This window comes from Copadichromis virginalis, linkage group LG3 (genome assembly GCF_057382275.1).
Source record: "Copadichromis virginalis isolate Kocher_CV1m ecotype Utaka linkage group LG3, C_Virginalis_male_GT1.1, whole genome shotgun sequence".
Lineage (NCBI taxonomy): Eukaryota > Metazoa > Chordata > Actinopteri > Cichliformes > Cichlidae > Copadichromis > Copadichromis virginalis.
Genome location: NC_140620.1, coordinates 57,746,116 through 57,759,246, shown reverse-complemented (window position 1 = coordinate 57,759,246; position 13,131 = coordinate 57,746,116). Strand labels below are relative to the sequence as shown.

The following is a 13,131-nucleotide window of genomic DNA, read 5'->3' as shown; positions in this document are numbered from 1 at the left end:
AACCATACCTGCATGTTTGCATAATACCCTAACCCAAAGGCTCAGTTTGGCATTTATCCAACAGCACAGGCCCTGGATTGTTGAAGATGGCCTCAGGAACCAGCACAGGGCCTGGTGTGTTGTACATGGCCACAGCTAGCAGCACAGGGCCTGGTTTGGTGAAGATGGCCTCGGCCAGAAGAGCAGGGCCTGGTGTGATGTGAGTGGCCTGAGCAAGAGCCACAGGCCCTGGTGTGGTGTAAGTGGCCCCAGCCGGTCACTCAGGCCCTGGTTTGGTGTAAGTGGCCTCAGCTATCAGCCACAGGCCCTGGTGTGGTGTGAGTGGCCTCAGCCAGCAGCCACAGGCCCTGGTGTGTTCTAAGTGGCCTCAGCCAGTGCCACAGGCCCTGGTGTGGTGTAAGTGGCCTGAGCAAGAGCCACAGGCCCTGGTGTGGTGTAAGTGGCCTCAGCCAGCAGCCACAGGCCCTGGTGTGGTGTAAGTGGCCTGAGCAAGTGCCATAGGCCCTGGTGTGGTGTAAGTGGCCTCAATAGCAAATAAGGCCCTGGTGTGGTGTAAGTGGCCTGAGCAAGAACCACAGGGCCTGGTTTGGTGAAGATGGCCTCGGCCAGAAGCGCAGGGCCTGGTGTGATGTGAGTGGCCTGAGCAAGAGCCACAGGCCCTGGTGTGGTGTAAGTGGCCTCAGCCAGCAGCAAAAGGGCCCTGGTGTGGTGTAAGTCGCCTCAGTCAGCAGCCACAGGCCCTGGTGTGGTGTAGGTGGCCTCAGCCAGCAGCCACAGGCCCTGGTGTGGTGTAAGTGGCCTCAGCCAGCAGCCACAGGCCCTGGTGTGGTGTAAGTGGCCTCAGCCAGTGCCACAGGCCCTGGTGTGGTGTAAGTGGCCTCAGCCAGCAGCCACAGGCCCTGGTGTGGTGTAAGTCGCCTCAGACAGAAGCCACAGGCACTGGTGTGGTGTAAGTGGCCTCAGCCAGCAGCAAAAGGGCCCTGGTGTGGTGTAAGTTGCCTCAGCCAGCAGCCACAGGCCCTGGTGTGGTGTAGTTGGCCTCAGCCACCAGCCACAGGCCCTGGTGTGGTGTAAGTGGCCTCAGCCAGCAGCCACAGGCCCTGGTGTGGTGTAAGTGGCCTCAGCCAGCAGCCACAGGCCCTGGTGTGGTGTAAGTGGCCTCAGCCAGTGCCACAGGCCCTGGTGTGGTGTAAGTTGCCTGAGCAAGAGCCACAGGCCCTGGTGTGGTGTAAGTGGCCTGAGCAAGAGCCACAGACCCTGGTGTGGTGTAATTGGCCTCAATAGCAACTAATGCCCTGGTGTGGTGTAGGTGGCCTCAGCCAGCAGCCACAGGCCCTGGTGTGGTGTAAGTGGCCTGAGCAAGAGCCACAGGCCCTGGTGTGGTGTAAGTGGCCTGAGCAAGAGCCACAGACCCTGGTGTGGTGTAATTGGCCTCAATAGCAACTAATGCCCTGGTGTGGTGTAGGTGGCCTCAGCCAGCAGCCACAGGCCCTGGTGTGGTGTAAGTGGCCTCAGCAAGAGCCACAGGCCCTGATGTGGTGTAGGTGGCCTCAGCCAGCAGCCACAGGCCCTGGTGTGGTGTAAGTCGCCTCAGCCAGAAGCCACAGGCACTGGTGTGGTGTAAGTGGCCTCAGCCAGCAGCCACAGGCCCTGGTGTGGTGTAGGTGGCCTCAGCCAGCAGCCACAGGCCCTGGTGTGGTGTAGGTGGCCTCAGCCAGCAGCCACAGGCCCTGGTGTGGTGTAAGTGGCCTCAGCCAGCAGCCACAGGCCCTGGTGTGGTGTAAGTGGCCTGAGCAAGAGCCACAGGCCCTGGTGTGGTGTAAGTGGCCTGAGCAAGAGCCACAGACCCTGGTGTGGTGTAATTGGCCTCAATAGCAACTAATGCCCTGGTGTGGTGTAGGTGGCCTCAGCCAGCAGCCACAGGCCCTGGTGTGGTGTAAGTGGCCTCAGCCAGCAGCCACAGGCCCTGGTGTGGTGTAAGTGGCCTGAGCCAGCAGCAAAAGGGCCCTGGTGTGGTGTAAGTGGCCTCAGCCAGCAGCCACAGGCCCTGGTGTGGTGTAGGTGGCCTCAGCCAGCAGCCACAGGCCCTTGTGTGGTGTAATTGGCCTCAATAGCAACTAAGGCCCTGGTGTGGTGTAGGTGGCCTCAGCCAGCAGCCACAGGCCCTGGTGTGGTGTAAGTGGCCTCAGCCAGTGCCACAGGCCCTGTTGTGGTGTAAGTGGCCTGAGCAAGAGCCACAGACCCTGGTGTGGTGTAATTGGCCTCAATAGCAACTAAGGCCCTGGTGTGGTGTAGGTGGCCTCAGCCAGCAGCCACAGGCCCTGGTGTGGTGTAAGTGGCCTCAGCCAGCAGCCACAGGCCCTTGTGTGGTGTAATTGGCCTCAATAGCAACTAAGGCCCTGGTTTGGTGTATGTGGCCTCAGCCAGCAAATAAGGCCGTGGTGTGGTGTAGGTGGCATCAGCTAGCAGCACAAGACATTGGAAAACAGCCAAAAGCAATGTCGTTAATGTACCCTCATTAATGGGCAGCTGCTTTTGGTCTTTTAATACACCCCTTCTCTGGATCAAAAGCGGTTCAATGACATGAAAATGAAAGGCTTACAGCACCAGGTATTCCCAGGTAGTCTCCCATCCAAGTACTAACCAAGCCCAGCCCTGCTTAGCTTCCGAGATCAGACGAGGTCGGGCGTGCTCAGGGTGGTATGGCCGTAAGCTGCTGGCCCCAGCACAATGTCTCAATTTATGGATTCAAGTGATTAGGTGGCAAATACCTGAAGTTACGAAGACAATCCTATAACCATACCTGCATGTTTGCATAATACCCTAACCCAAAGGCTCAGTTTGGCATTTATCCAACAGCACAGGCCCTGGATTGTTGAAGATGGCCTCAAGAACCAGCACAGGACCTGGTGTGTTTTACATGGCCACAGCAAGCAGCACAGGGCCTGGTTTGGTGAAGATGGCCTCAGCAAGCAGCCACAGGCCCTGGTTTGGTGTAAGTGGCCTCAGCCAGCAGCCACAGGCCCTGGTGTGGTGTAAGTGGCCTCAGCCAGCAGCCACAGGCCCTGGTGTGGTCTAAGTGGCCTCAGCCAGTGCCACAGGCCCTGGTGTGGTGTAAGTGGCCTGAGTAAGAGCCACAGGCCCTGGTGTGGTGTAAGTGGCCTCAGCCAGCAGCCACAGGCCCTGGTGTGGTGTAAGTGGCCTGAGCAAGTGCCACAGGCCCTGGTGTGGTGTAAGTGGCCTGAGCAAGAGCCACAGGCCCTGGTGTGGTGTAGGTGGCCTCAGCCAGAAGCACAGGGCCTGGTGTGATATGAGTGGCCTGAGCAAGAGCCACAGGCCCTGGTGTGGTGTAAGTGGCCTGAGCAAGAGCCACAGGCCCTGGTGTGGTGTAAGTGGCCTGAGCAAGAGCCACAGGCCCTGGTGTGGTGTAGGTGGCCTCAGCCAGCAGCCACAGGCCCTGGTGTGGTCTAAGTGGCCTCAGCCAGTGCCACAGGCCCTGGTGTGGTGTAAGTGGCCTGAGTAAGAGCCACAGGCCCTGGTGTGGTGTAAGTGGCCTCAGCCAGCAGCCACAGGCCCTGGTGTGGTGTAAGTGGCCTGAGCAAGTGCCACAGGCCCTGGTGTGGTGTAAGTGGCCTGAGCAAGAGCCACAGGCCCTGGTGTGGTGTAGGTGGCCTCAGCCAGAAGCACAGGGCCTGGTGTGATATGAGTGGCCTGAGCAAGAGCCACAGGCCCTGGTGTGGTGTAAGTGGCCTGAGCAAGAGCCACAGGCCCTGGTGTGGTGTAAGTGGCCTGAGCAAGAGCCACAGGCCCTGGTGTGGTGTAGGTGGCCTCAGCCAGCAGCCACAGGCCCTGGTGTGGTGTAGGTGGCCTCAGCCAGCAGCCACAAGCCCTTGTGTGGTGTAAGTGGCCTCAGCCAGCAGCCACAGGCCCTGGTGTGGTGTAAGTGGCCTCAGCCAGTGCCACAGGCCCTGGTGTGGTGTAAGTGGCCTGAGCAAGAGCCACAGACCATGGTGTGGTGTAATTGGCCTCAATAGCAACTAAGGCCCTGGTGTGGTGTAGGTGGCCTAAGCCAGCAGCCACAGGCCCTGGTGTGGTGTAAGTGGCCTCAGCCAGCAGCCACAGGCCCTGGTGTGGTGTAAGTCGCCTCAGCCAGAAGCCACAGGCACTGGTGTGGTGTAAGTGGCCTCAGCCAGCAGCAAAAGGGCCCTGGTGTGGTGTAAGTCGCCTCAGCCAGCAGCCACAGGCCCTGGTGTGGTGTAGATGGCCTCAGCCAGCAGCCACAGGCCCTGGTGTGGTGTAGGTGGCCTCAGCCAGCAGCCACAGGCCCTGGTGTGGTGTAAGTGGCCTCAGCCAGAGCCACAGGCCCTGATGTGGTGTAAGTGGCCCCAGCCGGTCACTCAGGCCCTGGTGTGGTGTAAGTGGCCAGAAGCGCAGGGCCTGGTGTGATGTGAGTGGCCTGAGCAAGAGCCACAGACCCTGGTGTGGTGTAATTGGCCTCAATAGCAACTAAGGCCCTGGTGTGGTGTATGTGGCCTCAGCCAGCAGCCACAGGCCCTGGTGTGGTGTAACTGGCCTCAGCCAGCAGCCACAGGCCCTGGTGTGGTGTAAGTGGCCTCAGCCAGAGCCACAGGCCCTGATGTGGTGTAAGTCGCCTCAGCTAGCAGCACAGGGCCTGGTTTGGTGAAGATGGCCTCGGCCAGAAGCACAGGACCTGGTTTGATATGAGAGTCCTGAGCCAGCAGCCACAGGCCCTGGTGTGGTGTAAGTGGCCTCAGCCAGAAGCCACAGGCACTGGTGTGGTGTAAGTGGCCTCAGCCAGCAGCAACAGGCCCTGGTGTGGTGTAAGTCGCCTCAGCAAGCAGCCACAGGCCCTGGTGTGGTGTAGGTGGTCTCAGCCAGCAGCCACAGGCCCTGGTGTGGTGTAAGTGGCCTCATCCAGCAGCCACAGGCCCTGGTGTGGTGTAAGTGGCCTCAGCAAGAGCCACAGACCCTGGTGTGGTGTAATTGGCCTAAGCCAGAGCCACAGGCCCTGGTGTGGTGTAGGTGGTCTCAGCCAGCAGCCACAGGCCCTGGTGTGGTGTAAGTGGCCTCAGCCAGCAGCCACAGGCCCTGGTGTGGTGTAAGTGGCCTCAGCAAGAGCCACAGACCCTGGTGTGGTGTAATTGGCCTAAGCCAGAGCCACAGGCCCTGGTGTGGTGTAAGTGGCCTGAGCAAGAACCACAGGGCCTGGTTTGGTGAAGATGGCCTCGGCCAGAAGCGCAGGGCCTGGTGTGATGTGAGTGGCCTGAGCAAGAGCCACAGGCCCTGGTGTGGTGTAAGTGGCCTCAGCCAGCAGCCACAGGCCCTGGTGTGGTGTAAGTGGCCTCAGCCAGAAGCCACATGCACTGGTGTGGTGTAAGTGGCCTCAGCAAGCAGCAAAAGGGCCCTGGTGTGGTGTAGGTGGCCTCAGCCAGCAGCCACAGGCCCTGGTGTGGTGTAAGTGGCCTCAATAGCAACTAAGGCCCTGGTGTGGTGTAAGTGGCTTCAGCCAGCAGCCACAGGCTCTGGTGTGGTGTAACTGGCCTCAGCCAGCAGCCACAGGCCCTGGTCTGGTGTAAGTGGCCCCAGCCGGTCACTCAGGCCCTGGTGTGGTGTAGGTGGCATCAGCAAGCAGCACAAGACATTGGAAAACAGCCAAAAGCAGTGTCGTTAATGTGCCCTCATTAATGGGCAGCTGCTTTTGGTCTTTTAATACACCCCTTCTCTGGATCAAAAGCGGTTCAATGACATGAAAATGAAAGGCTTACAGGACCAGGCATTCCCAGGCAGTCTCCCATCCAAGTACTAACCAAGCCCAGCCCTGCTTAGCTTCCGAGATCAGACGAGGTCGGGCGTGCTCAGGGTGGTATGGCCGTAAGCTGCTGGCTCCAGCACAATGTCTCAATTTATGGATTCAAGTGATTAGGTGGCAAGTACCTGAAGTTACGAAGACAATCCTATAACCATACCTTCATGTTTGCATAATACCCTAACCCAAAGGCTCAGTTTGGCATTTATCCAACAGCACAGGCCCTGGATTGTTGAAGATGGCCTCAGGAACCAGCACAGGGCCTGGTGTGTTGTACATGGCCACAGCAAGCAGCACAGGGCCTGGTTTGGTGAAGATGGCCTCGGCCAGAAGCGCAGGGCCTGGTGTGATGTGAGTGGCCTGAGCAAGAGCCACAGGCCTTGGTGTGGTGTAAGTGGCCTCAGCCAGCAGCCACAGGCCCTGGTGTGGTGTAAGTCGCCTCAGCCAGAAGCCACAGGCACTGGTGTGGTGTAAGTACCTCAGCCAGCAGCAAAAGGGCCCTGGTGTGGTGTAAGTCGCCTCAGCCAGCAGCCACAGGCCCTGGTGTGGTGTAGGTGGCCTCAGCCAGCAGCCACAGGCCCTGGTGTGGTGTAAGTGGCCTCAGCCAGCAGCCACAGGCCCTGGTGTGGTGTAAGTGGCCTCAGCCAGCAGCCACAGGCCCTGGTGTGGTGTAAGTGGCCTCAGCCAGTGCCACAGGCCCTGGTGTGGTGTAGATGGCCTGAGCAAGAGCCACAGACCCTGGTGTGGTGTAAGTGGCCTCAGCCAGCAGCCACAGGCCCTGGTGTGGTGTAAGTCGCCTCAGACAGAAGCCACAGGCACTGGTGTGGTGTAAGTGGCCTCAGCCAGCAGCAAAAGGGCCCTGGTGTGGTGTAAGTGGCCTCAGCCAGCAGCCACAGGCCCTGGTGTGGTGTAGGTGGCCTCAGCCAGCAGCCACAGGCCCTGGTGTGGTGTAAGTGGCCTCAGCCAGCAGCCACAGGCCCTGGTGTGGTGTAAGTGGCCTCAGCCAGCAGCCACAGGCCCTGGTGTGGTGTAAGTGGCCTCAGCCAGTGCCACAGGCCCTGGTGTGGTGTAAGTGGCCTGAGCAAGAGCCACAGGCCCTGGTGTGGTGTAAGTGGCCTGAGCAAGAGCCACAGACCCTGGTGTGGTGTAATTGGCCTCAATAGCAACTAATGCCCTGGTGTGGTGTAGGTGGCCTCAGCCAGCAGCCACAGGCCCTGGTGTGGTGTAAGTGGCCTCAATAGCAACTAATGCCCTGGTGTGGTGTAGGTGGCCTCAGCCAGCAGCCACAGGCCCTGGTGTGGTGTAAGTGGCCTCAATAGCAACTAAGGCCCTGGTGTGGTGTAAGTGGCTTCAGCCAGCAGCCACAGGCCCTGGTGTGGTGTAAGTGGCCTCAGCCAGCAGCCACAGGCCCTGGTGTGGTGTAGGTGGCCTCAGCCAGCAGCCACAGGCCCTGGTGTGGTGTAAGTGGCCTCAATAGCAACTAAGGCCCTGGTGTGGTGTAAGTGTCTTCAGCCAGCAGCCACAGGCTCTGGTGTGGTGTAAGTGGCCTCAGCCAGCAGCCACAGGCCCTGGTGTGGTGTAAGTGGCCTCAGCCAGAGCCACAGGCCCTGATGTGGTGTAAGTGGCATCAGCTAGCAGCACAAGACATTGGAAAACAGCCAAAAGCAGTGTCGTTAATGTGCCCTCATTAATGGGCAGCTGCTTTTGGTCTTTTAATACACCCCTTCTCTGGATCAAAAGCGGTTCAATGACATGAAAATGAAAGGCTTACAGCACCAGGTATTCCCAGGCAGTCTCCCATCCAAGTACTAACCAAGCCCAGCCCTGCTTAGCTTCCGAGATCAGACGAGGTCGGGCGTGCTCAGGGTGGTATGGCCGTAAGCTGCTGGCCCCAGCACAATGTCTCAATTTATGGATTCAAGTGATTAGGTGGCAAGTACCTGAAGTTACGAAGACAATCCTATAACCATACCTACATGTTTGCATAATACCCTAACCCAAAGGCTCAGTTTGGCATTTATCCAACAGCACAGGCCCTGGATTGTTGAAGATGGCCTCAGGAACCAGCACAGGGCCTGGTGTGTTGTACATGGCCACAGCAAGCAGCACAGGGCCTGGTTTGGTGAAGATGGCCTCGGCCAGAAGCGCAGGGCCTGGTGTGATGTGAGTGGCCTGAGCAAGAGCCACAGGCCTTGGTGTGGTGTAAGTGGCCTCAGCCAGCAGCCACAGGCCCTGGTGTGGTGTAAGTCGCCTCAGCCAGAAGCCACAGGCACTGGTGTGGTGTAAGTGGCCTCAGCCAGCAGCAAAAGGGCCCTGGTGTGGTGTAAGTGGCCTCAGCCAGCAGCCACAGGCCCTGGTGTGGTGTAGGTGGCCTCAGCCAGCAGCCACAGGCCCTGGTGTGGTGTAAGTGGCCTCAGCCAGCAGCCACAGGCCCTGGTGTGGTGTAAGTGGCCTCAGCCAGCAGCCACAGGCCCTGGTGTGGTGTAAGTGGCCTCAGCCAGTGCCACAGGCCCTGGTGTGGTGTAAGTGGCCTGAGCAAGAGCCACAGACCCTGGTGTGGTGTAATTGGCCTCAGCCAGCAGCCACAGGCCCTGGTGTGGTGTAAGTCGCCTCAGACAGAAGCCACAGGCACTGGTGTGGTGTAAGTGGCCTCAGCCAGCAGCAAAAGGGCCCTGGTGTGGTGTAAGTCGCCTCAGCCAGCAGCCACAGGCCCTGGTGTGGTGTAAGTGGCCTCAGCCAGCAGCCACAGGCCCTGGTGTGGTGTAAGTGGCCTCAGCCAGCAGCCACAGGCCCTGGTGTGGTGTAAGTGGCCTCAGCCACCAGCCACAGGCCCTGGTGTGGTGTAAGTGGCCTCAGCCAGCAGCCACAGGCCCTGGTGTGGTGTAAGTGGCCTAAGCCAGAGCCACAGGCCCTGGTGTGGTGTAAGTGGCCTGAGCAAGAGCCACAGGGCCTGGTTTGGTGAAGATGGCCTCGGCCAGAAGCGCAGGGCCTGGTGTGATGTGAGTGGCCTGGGCAAGAGCCACAGGCCCTGGTGTGGTGTAAGTGGCCTCAGCCAGCAGCCACAGGCCTTGGTGTGGTGTAAGTCGCCTCAGCCAGAAGCCACAGGCACTGGTGTGGTGTAAGTGGCCTCAGCCAGCAGCAAAAGGGCCCTGGTGTGGTGTAAGTCGCCTCAGCCAGCAGCCACAGGCCCTGGTGTGGTGTAGATGGCCTCAGCCAGCAGCCACAGGCCCTGGTGTGGTGTAAGTGGCCTCAGCCAGCAGCCACAGGGCCTGGTTTGGTGAAGATGGCCTCGGCCAGAAGCACAGGGCCTGGTGTGATATGAGTGGCCTGAGCAAGAGCCACAGGCCCTGGTGTGGAGTAAGTGGCCTCAGCCAGAGCCACAGGCCCTGGTGTGGTGTAACTGGCCTCAATAGCAAATAAGGCCCTGGTGTGGTGTAAGTGGCCTCAGCCAGCAGTCACAGGCACTGGTGTGGTGTAAGTGGCCTCAGCCAGCAGCCACAGGCTCTGGTGTGGTGTAAGTCGCCTCAGCCAGCAGCCACAGGCCCTGGTATGGTGTAAGTGGCCTCAGCCAGCAGCCACAGGCCCTGGTGTGGTTTAACTGGCCTCAGCCAGCAGCCACAGGCCCTGGTGTGGAGTAAGTGGCCTCAGCCAGAGCCACAGGCCCTGATGTGGTGTAAGTCGCCTCAGCTAGCAGCACAGGGCCTGGTTTGGTGAAGATGGCCTCGGCCAGAAGCACAGGGCCTGGTGTGATATGAGTGGCCTGAGCAAGAGCCACAGGCCCTGGTGTGGTGTAAGTGGCCTGAGCAAGAGCCACAGGCCCTGGTGTGGTGTAAGTGGCCTCAATAGCAAATAAGGCCCTGGTGTGGTGTAAGTGGCCTGAGCAAGAGCCACAGGGCCCTGGTGTGGTGTAGGTGGCCTCAGCCAGCAGCCACAGGCCCTGGTGTGGTGTAGGTGGCCTCAGCCAGCAGCCACAAGCCCTTGTGTGGTGTAAGTGGCCTCAGCCAGCAGCCACAGGCCCTGGTGTGGTGTAAGTGGCCTCAGCCAGTGCCACAGGCCCTGGTGTGGTGTAAGTGGCCTGAGCAAGAGCCACAGACCATGGTGTGGTGTAATTGGCCTCAATAGCAACTAAGGCCCTGGTGTGGTGTAAGTGGCCTCAGCCAGCAGCCACAGGCCCTGGTGTGGTGTAAGTGGCCTCAGCCAGCAGCCACAGGCCCTGGTGTGGTGTAAGTGGCCTCAGCAAGAGCCACAGGCCCTGATGTGGTGTAAGTGGCCCCAGCCGGTCACTCAGGCCCTGGTGTGGTGTAGGTGGCATCAGCTAGCAGCACAAGACATTGGAAAACAGCCAAAAGCAATGTCGTTAATGTGCCCTCATTAATGGGCAGCTGCTTTTGGTCTTTTAATACACCCCTTCTCTGGATCAAAAGCGGTTCAATGACATGAAAGGCTTACAGCACCAGGTATTCCCAGGCAGGCTCCCATCCAAGTACTAACCAAGCCCAGCCCTGCTCAGCTTCCGAGATCAGACGAGGTCGGGCGTGCTCAGGGTGGTATGGCCGTAAGCTGCTGGCCCCAGCACAATGTCTCAATTTATGGATTCAGGTGATTAGGTGGCAAGGACCTGAAGTTACGAAGACAATCCTATAACCCTACCTTCATGTTTGCATAATACCCTAACCCAAAGGCTCAGTTTAGCATTTATCCAACAGCACAGGCCCTGGATTGTTGAAGATGGCCTCAGGAACCAGCACAGGGCCTGGTGTGTTGTACATGGCCACAGCTAGCAGCACAGGGCCTGGTTTGGTGAAGATGGCCTCGGCCAGAAGCGCAGGGCCTGGTGTGATGTGAGTGGCCTGAGCAAGAGCCACAGGCCCTGGTGTGGTGTAAGTGGCCTCAGCCAGCAGCCACAGGCCCTGGTGTGGTGTAAGTCGCCTCAGCCAGAACCCACAGGCCCTGGTGTGGTGTAACTGGCCTCAGCCAGAGCCACAGCCCCTGATGTGGTGTAAGTGGCCCCAGCCGGTCACTCAGGCCCTGGTGTGGTGTAGGTGGCATCAGCTAGCAGCACAAGACATTGGAAAAGAGCCAAAAGCAATGTGATTAATGTGCCCTTATTAATGGGTAGCTGCTTTTGGTCTTTTAATACACCCCTTCTCTGGATCAAAAGCGGTTCAATGACATGAAAATGAAAGGCTTACAGAACCAGGTATTCCCAGGCAGTCTCCCATCCAAGTACTAACCAAGCCCAGCCCTGCTTAGCTTCCGAGATCAGACGAGGTCGGGCGTGCTCAGGGTGGTATGGCCGTAAGCTGCTGGGCCCAGCACAATGTCTCAATTTATGGATTCAAGTGATTAGGTGGCAAGTACCTGAAGTTACGAAGACAATCCTATAACCATACCTGCATGTTTGCATAATACCCTAACCCAAAGGCTCAGTTTGGCATTTATCCAACAGCACAGGCCCTGGATTGTTGAAGATGGCCTCAGGAAACAGCACAGGGCCTGGTGTGTTGTACATGGCCACAGCAAGCAGCACAGGGCCTGGTTTGGTGAAGATGGCCTCAGCCAGAAGCACAGGGCCTGGTGTGATATGAGTGGCCTGAGCAAGAGCCACAGGCCCTGGTGTGGTGTAAGTGGCCTGAGCAAGAGCCACAGGCCCTGGTGTGGTGAAAGTGGCCTGAGCAAGAGCCACAGGCCCTGGTGTGGTGTAGGTGGCCTCAGCCAGCAGCCACAGGCCCTGGTGTGGTGTAGGTGGCCTCAGCCAGCAGCCACAAGCCCTTGTGTGGTGTAAGTGGCCTCAGCCAGCAGCCACAGGCCCTGGTGTGGTGTAAGTGGCCTCAGCCAGTGCCACAGGCCCTGGTGTGGTGTAAGTGGCCTGAGCAAGAGCCACAGACCATGGTGTGGTGTAATTGGCCTCAATAGCAACTAAGGCCCTGGTGTGGTGTAGGTGGCCTAAGCCAGCAGCCACAGGCCCTGGTGTGGTGTAAGTGGCCTCAGCCAGCAGCCACAGGCCCTGGTGTGGTGTAAGTCGCCTCAGCCAGAAGCCACAGGCACTGGTGTGGTGTAAGTGGCCTCAGCCAGCAGCAAAAGGGCCCTGGTGTGGTGTAAGTCGCCTCAGCCAGCAGCCACAGGCCCTGGTGTGGTGTAGATGGCCTCAGCCAGCAGCCACAGGCCCTGGTGTGGTGTAGGTGGCCTCAGCCAGCAGCCACAGGCCCTGGTGTGGTGTAAGTGGCCTCAGCCAGAGCCACAGGCCCTGATGTGGTGTAAGTGGCCCCAGCCGGTCACTCAGGCCCTGGTGTGGTGTAAGTGGCCAGAAGCGCAGGGCCTGGTGTGATGTGAGTGGCCTGAGCAAGAGCCACAGACCCTGGTGTGGTGTAATTGGCCTCAATAGCAACTAAGGCCCTGGTGTGGTGTATGTGGCCTCAGCCAGCAGCCACAGGCCCTGGTGTGGTGTAACTGGCCTCAGCCAGCAGCCACAGGCCCTGGTGTGGTGTAAGTGGCCTCAGCCAGAGCCACAGGCCCTGATGTGGTGTAAGTCGCCTCAGCTAGCAGCACAGGGCCTGGTTTGGTGAAGATGGCCTCGGCCAGAAGCACAGGACCTGGTTTGATATGAGAGTCCTGAGCCAGCAGCCACAGGCCCTGGTGTGGTGTAAATGGCCTCAGCCAGAAGCCACAGGCACTGGTGTGGTGTAAGTGGCCTCAGCCAGCAGCAACAGGCCCTGGTGTGGTGTAAGTCGCCTCAGCAAGCAGCCACAGGCCCTGGTGTGGTGTAGGTGGTCTCAGCCAGCAGCCACAGGCCCTGGTGTGGTGTAAGTGGCCTCATCCAGCAGGCACAGGCCCTGGTGTGGTGTAAGTGGCCTCAGCAAGAGCCACAGACCCTGGTGTGGTGTAATTGGCCTAAGCCAGAGCCATGGGCCCTGGTGTGGTGTAGGTGGTCTCAGCCAGCAGCCACAGGCCCTGGTGTGGTGTAAGTGGCCTCAGCCAGCAGCCACAGGCCCTGGTGTGGTGTAAGTGGCCTCAGCAAGAGCCACAGACCCTGGTGTGGTGTAATTGGCCTAAGCCAGAGCCACAGGCCCTGGTGTGGTGTAAGTGGCCTGAGCAAGAACCACAGGGCCTGGTTTGGTGAAGATGGCCTCGGCCAGAAGCGCAGGGCCTGGTGTGATGTGAGTGGCCTGAGCAAGAGCCACAGGCCCTGGTGTGGTGTAAGTGGCCTCAGCCAGCAGCCACAGGCCCTGGTGTGGTGTAAGTGGCCTCAGCCAGAAGCCACATGCACTGGTGTGGTGTAAGTGGCCTCAGCAAGCAGCAAAAGG

At 59.3% G+C, this 13,131-nt stretch overlaps 2 non-coding genes and 3 pseudogenes across 2 annotated transcripts; all 5 read right to left on the bottom strand.

Annotated features, from left to right (window-relative positions):
- Positions 1-2,595: 2,595 nt before the first annotated feature.
- On the bottom strand, positions 2,596-2,714 carry LOC146715427 (5S ribosomal RNA). The gene has a single exon (XR_014919656.1). It is a non-coding gene; the product is annotated as a 5S ribosomal RNA (ribosomal RNA).
- Positions 2,715-5,779: 3,065 nt separating this feature from the next.
- Positions 5,780-5,898, bottom strand: LOC146715426 (5S ribosomal RNA; annotated as a pseudogene).
- Positions 5,899-7,591: 1,693 nt separating this feature from the next.
- LOC146715425 (5S ribosomal RNA) lies at positions 7,592-7,710 on the bottom strand. The gene has a single exon (XR_014919456.1). It is a non-coding gene; the product is annotated as a 5S ribosomal RNA (ribosomal RNA).
- Positions 7,711-10,269: 2,559 nt separating this feature from the next.
- LOC146715424 (5S ribosomal RNA) lies at positions 10,270-10,388 on the bottom strand (annotated as a pseudogene).
- A 624-nt stretch (positions 10,389-11,012) lies between these two features.
- LOC146715423 (5S ribosomal RNA) lies at positions 11,013-11,131 on the bottom strand (annotated as a pseudogene).
- Between the last annotated feature and the right edge of the window lie 2,000 nt (positions 11,132-13,131).